Source organism: Acanthaster planci, linkage group LG17 (genome assembly GCF_054643075.1).
Source record: "Acanthaster planci isolate LZ-2023a linkage group LG17, COTS_SCS, whole genome shotgun sequence".
In the NCBI taxonomy this organism is placed as follows: domain Eukaryota; kingdom Metazoa; phylum Echinodermata; class Asteroidea; order Valvatida; family Acanthasteridae; genus Acanthaster; species Acanthaster planci.
Genome location: NC_141793.1, coordinates 7,144,027 through 7,161,812, shown reverse-complemented (window position 1 = coordinate 7,161,812; position 17,786 = coordinate 7,144,027). Strand labels below are relative to the sequence as shown.

The window sequence follows — 17,786 nt, the reverse complement described above, 5'->3', positions numbered from 1 at the left end:
TTTTATTCAAATATAATTCGCAAAAGGTTTATTGGATGGGCTAAATATGTACATGCACACGTGGTTCAAACAGCTAGTTAAAAACTTCTTGTAAAGTAATTTAGGTAATTTTTTTTTAACTTACCATCAGACATAAGAATATTGCTATTGTAGCGGAAAGTGTACGACTTTCTCAAGTTTGTTTGTACATAAAATAGGATTGCATTAATTATTGGAATAGTGTGTACATGTCCTGTGACGTACACAGGATGGGTGGAGCATAGTGCTCTGTGTATGTAGTAAGTCCCTTGGTGTGCGTGGGATCTGTGCGAGTGCATAAGTGGGCGGAGTTTGCTCTGGGCTCTGCAAGTGTCAGCGAAGCTGTAAAGACATGAGTTTTTGGTGCTCTTGCTGTGGCGTGCATTGCTATAGGGTGTTGTGTATGCTGCTACATATATATGCTAGGTGCAGGCGAACTGTCTTGTTGTAGCAGTTCACAGGGTACAGTCCAGCCAAATCACTTGTGGGTGCATTGTGCCATGGTGCTGGTGCATATGGGCCATATAACTGCAGTGACACTGGGCTGTGCAATGTGATGTTGTTTAGGCAGTGTAACATCGAATTGTGCATTGTGCAATTGGGTCCAGCGATGGTAATTGGTCTCATGTTTGGCAACATCACACATGCATTAATTACTGATAACATTCTAGTGATGCGGCATTGGTTTGTGCATTGCATATGGAAGATACACAAGGCAACAGTAGTCAGTGTGTTGCTGACTGGCATGACACAGTGCAGTATTAGCCGTGTGTTGTTAATAGTCTCTAGACCACGCAAAGTTTACCCAAAACAAATTATCTCTAATCGTGTAATCAATTAATTACTTGTTAATGTTTGAATGAATTAAGCTGTTTTTTGAGGTTACCGGCAATCTAAGTTGTCAGGTGTCCTTTTTGTTGTGTATTGTTGAATTGGCAGAGAGCATCACAGTCATCATAATTGGCGGTATATTTCCAACAAAAGGGATTTGCTCCCTAAGCCTTTAGGTCATTCCGAGTGATCTCTGGACCAAGGAGAAACCCAAGCTTAGATTAGAGTCGAGACCCCAACCAGTCCCAGACTTGACACCTTGAAATTAGGTTAGGCCTGGGGAAACAACTGGCTACACTAACAAATATTATGAAATTTTAAACAAAGCAATATGAAAAGCAGCCTGTCAGAGAAACTGAACACAACAAATGTAAGTACAGTGTACATGTACATGTATGCACAAACCAACATACATGTACAAATGTACAGGTATAGACTAATCTGATTAGAATTAGAAAGCCATTTACTGCAGCTGCTTGCATGCATACTGTACATTAAATTCCTCTTTGACAAAGAGGGTGATGTCACTTCCAAAGTACAATTGAATGCGCCCCTACATGTAAGTGTGGTGCCAAAGCAACAATGGAATCAACAATGGAGTCAACTTGGAAGTTACTATCTAAGACTTAAAGGTTTTCATGGTGAAAGAAACTAGATCTATAGTAAAGATTGCGGTAACACCATGTATTTATCTCTTCTTTGAGTATGTGTGGTTCTGAGAAGAACCGGGGAATAACTCGACGTTTCGAACAGTGTACTCTGTCCGTCTTCAGGAGACTGCAGGATTCTAACTGGGAGTGGAGCTTATATGGTGTAGAGAGGGATCCAGATGTAGGGATTAGCTCGGTGAGGCGTTAAGGCGGGAACACAGCAGCATCCAATTCACCATGGAACAAGAACGTAATGGCAACATTTCGTTTCTTGATGTTGAAGTGACCAGAAAGGAGAACGGTAACCTAGCACGCACTGTCTACCGCAAGCCCACCCACACGGACAGGTATCTCCACAATACTTCCTTCCACCACCCCAAGATTAAGTCATCCGTCAACCGGGCCCTGGTCCGCAGGGCATACAACATCTGCGACAAAGAATTCCTCGGTCAAGAACTCCACCACATCACTGCAGCGCTGCAACGTAACGGATACAAGCCAAGCCAAGTCAAGACCCAAGATCCCAGATCCACCCCCGGCCGAAGGGTCTCCTATACCCAAAGCCAACTAGTTAGGGCCCCTAGTTCCATTACCCTCCCCTACTTGGGCAACACCTCCCACCACATAGTTCCATTACCCTCCCCTACTTGGGCAACACCTCCCACCACATCCAGCGGATTCTCCACAAGCACGGTATTAAAGTTTTTCACACAGCCCCACTTCAGTTGCATCACCTGCTTACTTCGCACAAGGACCGACAGGACCCCCAGCGCAGACCGGGGGTGTACAGAATTCCTTGCCAATGCGGCAAAGTGTACATCGGCGAGACGGGCAGGGACCTCCCTACCCGAATCAACGAGCACAAAGCCCATGGTAGGAAGGGAGAGCTGGAAAAGTCATCAATAATTAAGCACTCCCACACTGAAGACCATCAAATCAACTGGAGCCAAGCTGAACTTATCACCAGCATCGAACGATGGTATCCCCGCCGCATTAGAGAAGCCATGGAAATCATCAAGCACGACACAGTTCCCCAAGACATCGGCTTCAACATCAGCGATATCTGGCGCCCCATCCTCACATCCCAGTCCAATGGGTCTCCTATACCCTAGGACTCCCTAGTTAGGTTTTTCCCCCTCAGTCAGCCTATGGGTCTTCTATACCCCTTGGCACCCAGCTATTCACTCTCCCACTGCCAACTCCAACTGACACGCTCTGGTAAACACACACACAGGGCATGCAGCCCCAGGATCTAGTGCAGCATCCATTGTTCCCGCCATCACTGTTCCCGCCTTAACGCCTCACCGAGCTAATCCCTACATCTGGATCCCTCTCTACACCATATAAGCTCCACTCCCAGTTAGAATCCTGCAGTCTCCTGAAGACGGACAGAGTACACTGTTCGAAACGTCGAGTTATTCCCCGGTTCTTCTCAGAACCACACATACTCAAAGAAGAGATAAATACATGGTGTTACCGCAATCTTTACTATAGATCAAGTTACTATCTGCTCCAAGCAGAAACAAGAGATTACCAGTTTTTACACAGCAATAACAGTCCTCTGATGGGCGCTCACTAAGTGTGCACACAGGTTCATGCACCCACACAAAATGCATCGAGCACACACGATCAATTTCTCTTTGAATACAGTCTCTGCATGTGCGCCCGGTGCACACATGAGCCCAGTATTAAAACTTCCTATTAGCAAAGAAGAAATGACAGTGTAATTCAACTTAAGGGGTAGCTGCAATGAATGTTTTTTATTACAAACCTGTAAAATGCACCCCTGTGCCTAAGTTTTTAAACTCTAGTTTCACTACATGTATTTCAAAGGGCATTTTAATACCTTTTTGGTTTTTATGCTAATGACTATTTGCATATTCATGAGAAAAACTGTGTTATCATCTTAAGAAGAAGCCTCAATGTTACAATGGTTTGTACACAGAAAAGTCCTGCGTTTTTGTAGATTTTCCTGGACAAAGTTTTCTTTCCCTTTGCTGATTCATTGTTGTTTGAATGCACACCAATAAGAAACTATAAATCCCTCTTTCAGAAATGTTTTCAGTTAGTAAATTCTGGGTTCACAATTTGAATACCTATGCACTGAACCGTGTCTTCCTAGATGACTTCACAGCAACAATGCCCTCAGTTGTCTGGGAAAACATGGATAATTTTGATATTTTTTTAAGTATGCCCTTTTTAATGCATTTAACCAAATAGGAGTGTGTAAGAGTTTTCATATATTGAAGAAAAGTACAAAAATGCAGAAAAATTGTGCTGAAGAAAAATTCATTGCAGCTCCACTTTAAGGTGAACAGCCTATTTGTACCTTTTTTACTTTACAATCGATAGCTTCACACTTTCAAATTCATGTGTGTAATTAATTTAATAAGAGAAACAACACTTTGCTGTACAGGGTATACAGTTAAGAAGCTTAATTTCATGCCTTGTAGCAAAACTTCATCCATGCCCCAGTATTTAGAAACAAAAAGTTAAGTATATATGGCACCTATGGATACAGTATTTTCATGTCAATTTGAATATAAATTTTCAAGATTGGTCAGTTAAGAGTACGGCTTTCAGTAAATGCTTTCTTTTAAGGTGTAGGCTTATCAAACAATAGGTTTGAGAAGTCACAGGAACAGGTTTCCTGGGGTTTATACCAATTTTTTGGGGCAAGAAAAGGAGCAGTTTTCTGGGTGTTCTGGGTGTAAGACACAAGGAGAGGCATTGTTTTGCCAGCTTTGATGATTTTTGAAGAAAATTTGTGAGATTTGCCAGCTACTGAAAGCTGAAGGGCCTCTGAGGGGGGTTTATCTTAAGTTTCATTGGCAGGAAATTTGCACATACATCCTCCTCCAATTTACAACTCCAGAAAATATTTGGAGCTCAAGACATCAGGAACCAGGTTTACAGCAACCTGTACTTTTGTATGTAAATAGCAATAGATTTTATGTATGCCAAGCTGATGAACTAAGAGTTAAAATATATATGTACTTGAATTCATGGCTATGTTGACCAATTTTAAAGAAAATAAATTCTCTGTTGTTATGATTCCATACCCAGGTTTCCACTGAGGGTGTAACAGTTGGACTGTCTGAACTCCAAGGAAGGCAAGACTCATGTGTAGCGAGCTGAGGGTGAGTCAAATGCTGTTGGAACTCAGGCCAGCATCATACATGTAGTCCCATATCAGCCTTCACCATTTACGCACCACTTAAAAAATATGTATCTTTGCAAGACGCTGATCTGGCTCGTAATATTCGAATTTTAAACCACAAACCATTATCTAAAAATTCAGGAAAATCAGGAATGTAAATAATTTGTCAATAATATTTACAGAGAAGTTTGTGTAATAGATCTTTTTCGTCATCTTGTTCTTGCTGCATGTAATTGCCAATGTCTACCAAATGCTATGTCCTGCAGGTTGGGAGCTACATGTACACGTAGAGAAAACTACATGCACCAAAATCAAGGAAGGAGTCGAAAACTTAAACGTGAGACGGGCCAGAACTTCATGCAAAACCCTTTCAAGCTGCATATTATGGGGTGTATTCTTAAGGGTAGTATTGCAACCAGGTACCATTAAAAAGAAACACAGGCACCCATGCCAGTACTCGAAACTGGAACCATTTTCTTTTTTGTACCCAGTCCCTTCACTTGGAACTAGAACATTCTACAAGTGGTTTGATACTTGGTATTTTGTTCAGAGAGACCAGTATGCAAATTAATTGGAAGTAAAGGGCATTGGTAGTGAATTCTATGATTCTTTTACATAAAAGGAGGTCTATCGGGGCATTAAAAATAACTTCCTTTTCCCCCAGTTAAATTCTTAAAACTGCCCGTTTTTTCTCCTTTTTTTTCTTGGTAGAAGCTTCCAGATAGAGTATGTAGCATAAAAAGGTTTCTTTAGTCAGTCAGAGCCAAAAATAAGGGTCAGTCGGAAATTAGAACCAAAGAATTAAATATGGGTGCCCTTATAACTAATCCAATGCATACAGTACTAGATAGGTTGATCGACATACACGTGCACATACATACAGTACACGTATTTGTGTGAAATACCAGTGTACCTGTGTTGAAGCACAATGTTTTACCAATATCAACCACAACTGCCACTTTTAAAGTAAAGCAGCATTATCAACATTTGCTGCAAGTTCATGTCAACAACTCTTGCTGGAAATGTCAGCTATACTATTTCAGTGAATGACCGCCAACTTTCTAAAAGTACAGACTTTACATAATCACCGTATTGTACACAGTACACAAAATATACACATCACAAACTGTTTATTGAAAATTCCCCTTTGAAGTTCAAGCCCTTGTACACAGGTCATACAGCGCGTGCAACAAGGAACATCTTACCCAAGAACTCTTTAACATCTCCACGGCACTACAGTGGAATGGATACAAGCCCAGCCAAGTCAAGACTCAAGACCCAAGATCCATCCCTGGTCAAAGGGTCTCCTACATATATACCCAAAGCCAACTGGTTAGGGCCCGTAGTTCCATTACCCTCCCCTACCTACATGTAGGCAGTACCTCCCATCACATCCATCACTCCACAAGCATGACATTTGAGTCATCGGTGAGACCGGCAGGGACCTCCCTACCAGACTCAATGAACACAAAGCCCATGGCAGGTAAGGGGAATACGACAAGTCTGCCATCATCAAGCACTCCTGCATCGAAGACCACAAGACAGATTAGAGCAAAGCGGAACTCCAGCATCAAGCACTGGCAACCATGCCCCATCAGAGAAGCCATCGAGATCATCAAGAACAACACAGTACCACAAGACATCGGTTTCCACATCAGCAACATCTGGCATCCCATCCCCACATCCCGTCCAATGGTTCCCCTATACCCTAGGACATTCCCAGCCCAGGGTCCTCTCTACCCTTGGCTAACTTCCCCCACACTCCCCTCCATCAGACTGACAGGCCTCACTGGTTTGCCAACACCCCATTGACATTGGGGTTAGCATCCTCTTCACACCTCGATGCTCCCATGCCACCGGTTGGATACAGAGTCAGCATTCTCTCCACACCTCAGAGCATGTATTTCTCCATGGGCAAAGAAAAGTCAGGACCAAGTTGTGAGGGTTTTCATTCTCTAGTATAATGTCAACATTTGAATGTGTGTGTTGTCCCTAAAACCCAGTAAAAAGTATGAGTATGTGGATCACTGATCAATTACAAGTGTAATACATGTTCCCGTTCACATAATGTCGCTGAGTGAAAAATTTAAAACGTGAAACCTCTTCTTGATCAACAAATTTAATAGCTTTGCATGATTTAGCACCATTTTAATCAAACCAGAATAATGAAGAGTCTTGCCCTTAGAAATTTCCAACCAACAGGTGCCAACCATCCTAAGTACATGAAATGTACATTTACACTGTAGGTACAGTGTAAGTTGTACATGTACATTTGAATGAACATTTTTTTAAAATTCTGGCTGTTGATGGTCCATTTCCTTTAGATAATTACCCTAAATTTACCTCCTTACTTTTTCAGAAAAAGCTTGCTCAGAGTTAAGGGGAGCGTGTAAGGTGACTTCAAAGTATCTATTTTTATTATTATTTGGGGATTTATTGGTTTATTCTGGACCAAATTTAAATGAAAAATCTGTCATTAAATACACGTACATGTATGTACAATATGGCATCCGGTAAGTTAAATTGCACTATACATGTACATTCTTACATGAAAATAGTATCAAACAACGGAGTCAAATTAATATGAGTATTTAAAAAATGAGCGAAAAGAAAGTAATCACACTTCTGATTGAGAAAGCTAAACATTTAATGTCCAGACAATACCATGATATTCTTTCATTGCAAAAGAATATCGCGGTTCTTTCAAGTAGTTTTTCTTTGTGTCCAGCATGCATACTGTAGATCACCACACCGCACGGAACAGGCTTTTCCAGGGTAATGGTGTCACTCATCTGGCGTGCTCCATACACTCTAAAAAGCAAAGTATTGGATTTCAACATTTTCCACATGTTACTACATGAATAATGTTTTAAATGCTACAAAATGTGGCTCCAACCCATTAGTTAAGTTAAAGGGAAGCATTTGAAACTGTGGCATTTAACAGTTTGTGTTAAAGAACCAGCTGAACTAATGTTACATATTGGCAGTTGGAAAGAGTTGAGCTATGTGCAAGATTATCTGTGGCACAATTCAGAAATTGCCCGCAAACGTAACCAGTATGCGGTAGTTGAAAAATTTTTTTTAAATGGAGCATCTCATAATCCTCACTGTCTGAAATTTGTGATTTCTCTGTTTTCAGGTTCTCCAAACTGGAGTCACTGTACTGCTGTGCCGAAATTAATTATTAAGTATGCTTATTTTACTTGGTTGGCGTTGGCTGCAAGCCAAGCTTTTCCCGCTCAATTTTGTAGGCTGCAAGCCATATCTGAAACAGACATTGTTATGTAGGCCTACGGCTACGTCTGTTCACTCTTGTGAATAAAATAGCCAAGGAAGCCGTACCATTTGTTCAGTGGCTTGCAACTGCACATACATGTACTTGGTTCGTAACTGACATGAGGTCTCGACCAAAGATAAGACCTTTGGTCTCGGCTATACTTGTATCGCACATACTCGACCAGACTGCTGATTTTGAACAGGCAGTGCTAAAAAGTTGAACAAAACTTTTGAAGTTCTGTCCAGTATACATTGGGCATTGCTCGCATGACCTGAAGGGATAGACCCGCTACTGGTAATTCTGTCGGAGAGAGACAAGGACTACTTGTGCTATGCAGGTAAGAATATTGTGTACAGTATGTGAGGTCCACAGGTGATCATTGTCATGAACGTGCATGCCTTACGTTAGTCAGCCCACATAGGCCTACACAGACATAAATGTACATGTAGGCCTATGTGATTGTGAAGAAATTGTGCTTTAGAAAATGACTTGTACAGATTCTGAAGATAGGCTTAAACCTAGCCTAACGTTAGGCCTTGTGCTGTGATAGGGATAGGCTAGGCCTTTAGCCTATCTCTAATGTTGTTACTATTTCAACATGCTCTGTCAAGAGAATTGGCCAAGTTTGGGAATGTTTGGCAACCCCAGCTCTGTTGAGTCATAAAGTTGTCCACACAATGTGCTTTTTTGTTAAGATTCAGGCTAAGCATGCCAAATGTATGTAAGTTCTCAACTTCAGTCGTTTGAAATTCTGCTGTTTGTATTTTTCCCATTAGCTATCACAATTTTGTTGTGTTTTTGTATTTTTGTATTTTAGGTCATTGTAGTCGGCAAGCAGTTTGCAGCACTTTTGTATTAATTTTTTTTTCTGTTTAAGGGAGCATCTGTAGCAACAACAACAGAACAACATCATTATCATCAAGTAGCCTACAACAAAAAGGTACACAAAGTAAGTTGATGCAATAAGAATAAGAGGACTTATATTTACTGACATGTAAAATGTGGACTTAAATTTCATTTGAAGGGCATGCACACAGGCATTAATATACATACACACTTGTCATTTTTTATCAACCTCCAAACGAGTTTATGAGGTCACATTGGAATTGAATTTGATTGGCTGTAGTGCACAAAACTGTGCATACATGTTGTGAGTGTAGGCTCAATAGAATTGGATTATTATTAGGACTCTCTCATTTGGTTGTCAGGGGCTGTAGATTTAGGAGATAGATACAAGTGATGAGAACATAGAGGAAAATGACAGCAAAAATGATGGTTCATTCCATTTTACTGGAATAGCTTATTAGTTCATCTTTACTTGATTAGATCAGCAGTCAAGTAATTGTGTCATTCACTCTCTGAAGTGGCTGGCTGAAAAGAATTGAATTCAAAATACACTGTTAGTATATTCATACCTTTACGTGTTACACGTCTGCTCGAAAATTCTTTTTGAACAGGGACAATCCTGTATATCTGCGTGGCAACTGCACAACAGTATAAACAATATGAAGGTAAACAAAATAAGTTAATCTAATCAGGAGAGTCCCCATGTGTTGAGTATCGATGTTCATGCACATGTATGTGGTCGAGTTTAAGTTCAATTAAAGCAAAACCAAAGTGAAAACAATTAGTAAAGAAGACACTAAGTTTTTCTTTCAGCAGGGATGCTACAAGCAGTTTATGTGTCTTGTGTGTCTGTGTGTTGATGATCTCACAAAATGACAAAAACTTCCGCATGCAAAAATGGACATTCATGAAAAACTTGTTTTGAAATATTACATGCTTTGTGACCACGTTTCATTAATTCTCTGTCATGAAGTCTGGTTTGAGTTGTAACTTTTAATTAATTTCACACACGTCTTTTCAAAATAAATGTTGGCTATAGAATTATTATTACAGTTGAGATTTCTTCTCTCAGGTTAAGCAAATTTTTTATTCCACAGATGAGAAGTCATTCTATGCCTTTTGTCCGCTCACTCATCTGCTGCCTTCTCAAAGTGTGAGAAAAAGCTCCATTGCAGCATCCCTGAACTATTTTCTTGTGATGAAGCAGTTGTTTGAAGTGTTTGCATCCTTATGACCTCCTTTTTCTACTTTCAAAAAGGACCTGCAGAAATCCCTTTCTGATATTTCAGGCTAGGTAAGCTTGCTGCAAACCTACATGAAACTGAGCATTTGCATTCACCCAGTGTTAAGCACATTGGTAATTCATGCTAAATTGCTGATTGCCTAATTAGTTGAATTCAAGTTGATCTGTTTTGTTAACTGCGAGGCAAGTTACTTTATTACAGTCATGGGAAGGCCTGAAATTGTTTTTGGAAAAATGACCTGGAACTGAAATAAGGCAGAGCATTCTCAAGGAATGTAATGGAAATTAAGAACATATACAAGGTTTATTTCAGATAGACTACTTCTGATATGATGACATTAATTGCACTAGCATTCATGACTATCTTGCACAATGGTGAATTTACAGGCTATTGGTCTCGGCCACAACGATGGTTGAGGCAGTTTTCCAGCTCTTACAGAACCCTTCAAAATTGTGCTGAATGTCATGGTGACTTTCATTTGTTTCTGGCATGTAAAGTCGCCCTATTCTGTTTTCAGATTTCCTTGGGAACAATGGTAAGTTGCACATGATCTTCCAAGCTTATGTAATCACGTTTGTAGGTTTTATGAGCTCATTAAACTTAAGGAACACCTGGTCGAACAGAAGCAGAGACGTCAAGACTGGACTCAGCCATACTTGCTGTGCTTGGGCACTCGCGCATCCCTGTCGATGGGCATCACGCACTGCCTTGTGCTGATGACTTCACACAAGCTGTACATGTAGGTAAGTTTTTCAAGATCCAATTAGGGGAATATATATTAATCTTGAATATGCAGCTCCCTTGTTCTCCTTTTCATTCTTGGAGAATACGTATACTGTGTTGGAAACAAAAATTCAAAGGTGCCTGTGAGGGCTCAGGAACTGATGATGAGTAGAAGCGCCATGTTGACAAAGTAAGGAAGCTACAAAGAACAGTTTTCATAAGCACAGACTGTAAAACTGTAAAGGTTTTCTGAAGTTGATTTTGTGTTTCTAAAAGTTGTTTATTTTCAGGAAAGGTCAGTCAGTAAAAATTACAGATATCACACCCTCTCATCTTAGCAAATTCTGATATCGGGTTTACATGTATATTGATGAGGTAATCCATTATCCGTAACATTCGGAACATTTTTAAAAGTGTTGAATCAACAATGAAAGAGTGGTCATAGACCGAACTCAAAGAAAGTGTGGATTTTAACATTTATTAAGTTAAATTTAATTAACACTTTTAGAGAGTAAGAGTGTTAGATTTTTAGAGAGTAAGAATGCACCAGATAACTCAGCACACTGCTGCAATGTATCTGACATGCTGATCTTTCCAATTACACACATAGGCTAAGTGCTGGTTAGCGGTTGACCTTTATGTATGGTTTTTGAAGTCGAAGGGGTCTGTCAGGGCGTTGGTTTCATATCTATATATGCCATCATATGATTGGCCTACATTTGGCACAAAGTTTAAGCGGGGGGCGGGGTTAATATGGATATGGAATATACTGCAAGATCAGGAAAGGGGTTCAGCCCAAGTATTCTACACATCAATAATGCATCGTTGAAGTGTATCTTTATATGGATCCTATAAGCACAATACACATCAATACCAAATTACTTTGACATTGACAGAATGGCCGCACTGAAGAGCATGCATTTCCACTATCAACAAATTCCTACGAAAACCCTTGCACGCATGCATGATGAACTTCTGCACGAGTGCACGAACATGTACATGAACATGTACACATGACCCATGTACAGGTACACTTGTACAGTGTACAGCTTGTGACAGAAGGTCTACAATTCACTTGTCCTTGAGTTGTAGGAACCCAGCACACCCATAAAATGAACAGGGCATTATTGTGCATACGTTCAGGTCATAGTTGGGATCATTTGGGGAATTTGGTTATGATCTGGAGACCCAAGCAGAGTGGATCAGTGAGAATGTTATTACACTGGTTCTGACCATACATGTACAATTAAATGCCTACATAACGGCCTCTTGGACTGGACTAAGTACATGTATATGTGTATGCTAAGCTGGCCTGAGTCGGATATGATTTACTCAAACCTTCCTTTGCCAAAAATTTATTTTATTTGCATTTAATAGTGAAAGCTTGATCACAGTGTTCTTGTATTTTTACTGTTCAGAAGTGTCATACTTGTTACAATAACGTTTTCATCCATATCAAAACTTATAAGCAGTTTGCCAAACATTTATTTCTAAAACTATAAATAGCCATTAACTCCACTCCAAGTCACTCAAAGTGACTCAAAGTGACACAAAGTGGCATTGTTCTTGGAGAACATAAAATTACAGCTGGGAGTTCAAAATTGTGGACAAATAGTACAAGTATAAGAAAAAGGAAGATCAAATCATTTATTCATTGTGTGTGTAAAATCACAACTGTTTTGTCGGAGTTCATTGTATACAATGCACCACAGCATTTCGGCCCATAATTATCCAAATTTGAAGGCCCATTCTCGTACAGAAACAAATTACAATCCTATGGGATTTTTCTTATTTCGTCATTCCGTTACTGGCTCGAAAAATGCAATGATGATCCATCAAAAACCCCAAAGAGAGGAAGTAAGATACTAAAATTCTTGAATGATGAGTTGCAGCTCACCGTTGTTATTGTCTCATGTATACTGCACATGCGCGTTGCATTTGTGAGTGAGGGCATGCTACGCGCTGTTTGGTGTACATGTACATATAGGTAAAGAAATGCAATCGTTGCAATTTTTGTCTTTGCACAGCATAGATAATTCACAAACATTTTATGCACTATTAGCTCAGTGTCCCTAATACTTCAGCTTGTTGACATTGTTTGTTTTAAAATAAAGTTGAGATCTAGAGTCTTTAAATTCTTTTGTTCTATCAATATCTATGGATGTAAAGTTAGCAGGCCCTCCAGGCATACATATAATACATATAGGCACATATAAACTCAGACAATCCTCAGTCAATCCTAAACAAAATTGTTGGGACACATGTCAATAGCCATATGTGTACCCTTTCAAGGTCCCCCACGCCCCTGGTCAATGTTGTCATCTCAAGCTGGAGTGCAGACCACATTTGAGACCAAACATTGAGAGGGGGCCCTAGGGTGGGGGGGGAGAACAGCTATCTTAGTTGGGGTAACTGAATCTGCTGAAGAAGGTACTTAGTTACCAAAAGCTCGGCAATTACATGTTTCAGAGCACTGATTTTATATTATATTCTTGTCAATATTCTTATCACGGTGCTACGCAGCCCTTTCATATTTCTCTAATACATGTATGTGCCTGGTACCAGTGGGAAGGAGTTCTATTTCATAATTCAGCTCTTGAGAAAACCAAATCCAAACACAATAAGGACTATGAAATATACAACACTAGATGAAGCAGTGCACAAAGACCAGTCTGCTAACTTCTAGTATATCCTGGGGAAAAGACATACATGTAAAGTGTATAAAGTACCGGTTTTACGGTCCTGGAAAGTCTGAATGGAAAATCTTGCATTACAAATCCCTTGTTGATGATATTACTGTCATCACATGCAAGATTTTTTTTTTTTTTTGCATTCTCCATGAAATCCAGCTATGTGGAATACAAGCACTAAACTGGAAGCTCCATTTATTTGGTTTACAGGCCTCCAACAGGTAACATGTGCAGGGGCATTTTCAGTATCTGAATTCTGTCTCCTGAACATAATTGAAGAAAATTAGACTAAATTCTAATTTTAATGTATGCTGATATCAAGAACAACTAGATATAAGCCAATTCACCAGTGGATGTCATAAGAGGTGTAGTCAAGGTTTTGTTTTGTTCTCTCTTCTGTTTTTTTTCTTGCTTGCAGATGTCATTAAAATGATAAGCACCGCATGAGGGTTATTGCTTGGTTGTGCACCATTTACTTGGACTAATTGATTGCTATTTTTTTCCCTCATGGACAAGGGTTGAGATTACAATCTGAGGATAATGATATCACCTGAGAGTATGTACCCTCAAAACACTATGGAAATGCCCTAAATATGACCCACTATTTAAAAATCACAAAATCTTCAAGAACACTCAATCTCATTTACTCGTGCCATATACTGACTTTTTTATCACTCGGGCAAAAAAGGTAATGGCAGTGTTCCTTTTGTACTGCTCATACATGTACATGTACAGTACATACATGTACGTGTACGTTTCTTGACATTCCACTGTGAGCTCCAACCTTTCCCAAAAAATAGAGGAATGGCCAAAAGGGGTTGAAAATTGTTACATGTAGGTTCCATGAAAATGCCTTGGAATTGATTTACATCCATTGTTTCTCATTGTTTGTCCGCTGTTTGTAAATGTAAGGCCAGGCTTTACATGCACATGCTGTGCCATGCTGCGCCATCTATGCCATGTTCACTTAAGGATATTCTGTGGAATATATATTGGCCTAATTGTGTACACTCTGCACGCTGCTAGCTCTGCCACCAGAGAAGTTTTGTTGATTTGCAAATAAGGATTATTTAGGCCAACTGAAATTGATCCACAAGAGATCATTTAATCAAGGAGAATCTCTTCCCAGAATCAAATTCAATCCAACAGCAGGGAATGGAATAAAATACGAAAACTTGATGAATGACATTGCTGCTGCCTTTCTCACACCCTTCACTGAATCTAGTGACATCCACGTAAATTATTATAAGTAATTGCAAGTAAGAAGGAGCTATAACGTGAGACATACTTCAAGGTGCAGTCCTGATTAATCACCAGGATCCCGGGATCCCTCTGGTTTTCACTGTAGCCACATGCACCTACTTGCAGTTGATGCATCCATAAAGCTCTGATACATGTATGGTTCATGCAAGGCCAGTATCATGCTAATTATGCCTGTGTTCTGGCAGAAAAACTTGCAAAAAGAAATACTTAAGTAATGAAACATATGTACTACCAGAAATCTCATTTTTTTAATTAATGAGTTTCTCTAACTTCATATCATTCACTTGTTTAGATGCAATATATAAAATCAAAGTTCAAAACCATTTCTCAATTGAATACCATGTAATTGTAAGCCCCCACATCTGCTTATGTACACAGTGAACGAGGTCTGCGTCGGAGCCAGGTACATATATCAGGCTTCTTAATCATTGATGTCAAGAACCTGTTCTCATGGGACAGAACTAACTCCAAAAATTACTGAGTAAGGGGCCATTCAAAATTTTCAATGTTTTTTAATTTTCGACCTTTTTTCCAAATTTTCTTGACCCACCCCACATTTCAATTAACAAAAAAAATTTTCTCCTAGTGCATTGTACATGCATTTGATTTAAATAAAATACATGTAAAAATCTGTAATGCAACACATTATTAACAACTGGTGTTCAATGTTCTCTATGTGTATCGGTAGGTTAATACACCTGGCACCCTGCCACATTTGTGTGGCCTATTGAGTGCCCAGATTTCAAGTATAATAAAAAACCTCCTTTCACGATGTTTCCAACGTATGTGCACGTACATGTACACGGAGACGGTGTACATGTACATGCAAAGTCAACCTGTCTGTACATGGGAATGAAGTTGAAACATATTGCATTTTTGGAATGTTCTCGTGGCGCGGACGCTACGTGTATTTCAGACAAATCAGAAAAATATTTTGGGGGGGGGGATTTTAACATAAAAAGTTAATTTTGATTTTCAATTTATTTCTTTGACCCATCTACCCACTATTTCGAAAAAAAGTCGAAATTTAAAAAACATACAAAATTTTGAGTGGCTCCGAACTTATCAGGCAGTGAAAAAAGTTACAAATTTTGTGTTGTTTTTCTTTTTTGAAGGGAAATATTAAAACACATGAAATACTAAAGTATCCGCCCGAGCTGAAGTGCACCCCCAAGCAGCAAAAGAAAGACAGATGGTAGTAAGTTTTCCGAGTGGGTTTTTGCATGCGTTCTGTGTGTACGCAAAGACAATACATTAAGGAATAAATTTTTTAAGCATACTCAGCCTGTCAAATGCACCATCGATCCCATTATAAACGAGCGCCGACGTGGTGAATACTAAAAAAAGGCCTCTTTTGCTCTGCTCGGAGCAGATATGTTTATTTCAAGTTCATCCCATTTATGTGCAAAAGTTTGCTGATTAGTATTCTGGGTATGGTAGAATTGCACACCTCCCATGAAGACAGTTACACGCACGAGCAAAAATATCACAAAATGTACAAGTAAACTGTTGCTCTAGTACAGGCCTTGAGCTGTCCTAATATTGTTCACACATTCAAATAATCTTTTTACTATGTATCGACACAAGGAAGTATTTGTATTGAACATGACAGAAGGAAACATTACGTATTGAACACTATAAATGTACCACAAAACACATGCATGTACATGTACCAGTCTACACATGTACATATCATGTATGCCTTTTAACAGTTTGGAAGTACATGTGATGCAACAACAAAAAGAGTAAATATTGACACTCTAACTTCTACACTGCACAAGTCCACAATTTACATAGTGTGTAGTGCATATGGGTATATATTATACACGTACATGTAGAGCAGGTGAGCTTTTCTGCTACACAGGTAGGGTTCTGCACGGTATGCATATAAATGAATCTGTGTTTTCTTTCCCCTTTCATATGCTTAGACACTATTATGTAAAGTTACATGTAAACAAGTTTGCTGTCAAAAATTCCACAAATTCTAAAGTCAGTTGCAAGCTACATCATGTACATGCATCATGATCTATGCTTGGATGTTATCTTGGGGTAAATGTACAGGTACTTCAAATTCACAATACATTGCTGTTATAGAAATGTGGCTTATGAACACAAAAGCATGGGAGTAAGCTGATGGATGATTTTCCACAAGTTGCTTCCCTACACTCACCACATTGTTTCATGAATAGAAAAGAACACTATGTGTTCCAATAATATCTATGAACCAACATCTAAAGATATCTGTACCAATAAAAATCTTATCATGCATATTTACCTCTAAACTTGTTCAGTGCTGATAGAACTGCAATCCTGACTCAGATAAAAATCCACCGAATGAACCAAGCATTTCCTGCAAACATCCAAATTCTGGAGATTCAAAGCCCACATAGGATGACTGTGATGGTCAAAATACAGAGCTTTTAGATTTAGCTCCTACCATAAACCTGCAGACCATCAGTGATCGCTAGTATCATTAATCCTCAGTGCACAAAATGACCAATTGCACAACAACTGTGTGAATGGCAATTCGAAGCACAGTGAATTTCCTGAAAAACCAGCAAGAGAGTTCTTGTAAGATGCACACAGCTGTTTCAACTACATAAGTGTACAACACATACTCCAGCTGTTATACCACAACATGTATTGTACATGTACATGTATATATTGGACGCAGTGAGTAGACTCAAAGCATAGGACCAGGTCACTGCAAATCTCACTGGCCAATCAATGCGAACCATTCCCAAGCAGTGACTCTGGAATCATCCATGGGCTTGTAGTGCGGGAGGTGCTTACTGCACAGGTCGCTATGAGTGGGTGCACACAGTATAGTGCAAATGTACTGTACATGTACATGTACAGTTGTACATGTACATGTACACTGCAGCTGTCTCTACACAGGTCTATAATAGGCCAGAAGGAGAGGAAGGAAGAGGACAACAACTAGGAAGGGGTGGGAATGTCCGGGTACATATACATCTTTATGTATCCTAACTGAGCTAAATTTCATTTACTTTAGCCCTGATGTTGTACTAACTAAACAAACAAAAGGAAACAAGTGCAGCTCTTGAAAAGAAAGACACATAA

General features: G+C 39.5%; 1 protein-coding gene across 12 annotated transcripts in view; it reads right to left on the bottom strand.

Annotated features, from left to right (window-relative positions):
- Positions 1–17,378, bottom strand: part of LOC110982488 (growth factor receptor-bound protein 14-like) — a 185,968-nt gene extending 168,590 nt beyond the window's left edge. For 6 of the 12 annotated variants that reach the window (XR_015428220.1, XR_015428223.1, XR_015428221.1 and 3 more), the window contains exon 1: positions 16,978–17,372. The gene's annotated coding sequence lies outside the window, so the exon portion shown is untranslated. Of the gene's footprint in view, positions 1–16,977 lie in introns of all 12 variants that reach the window. The other 6 variants (XM_087148302.1, XM_087148300.1, XM_087148304.1 and 3 more) reach the window with 5 other exon arrangements.
- Between the last annotated feature and the right edge of the window lie 408 nt (positions 17,379–17,786).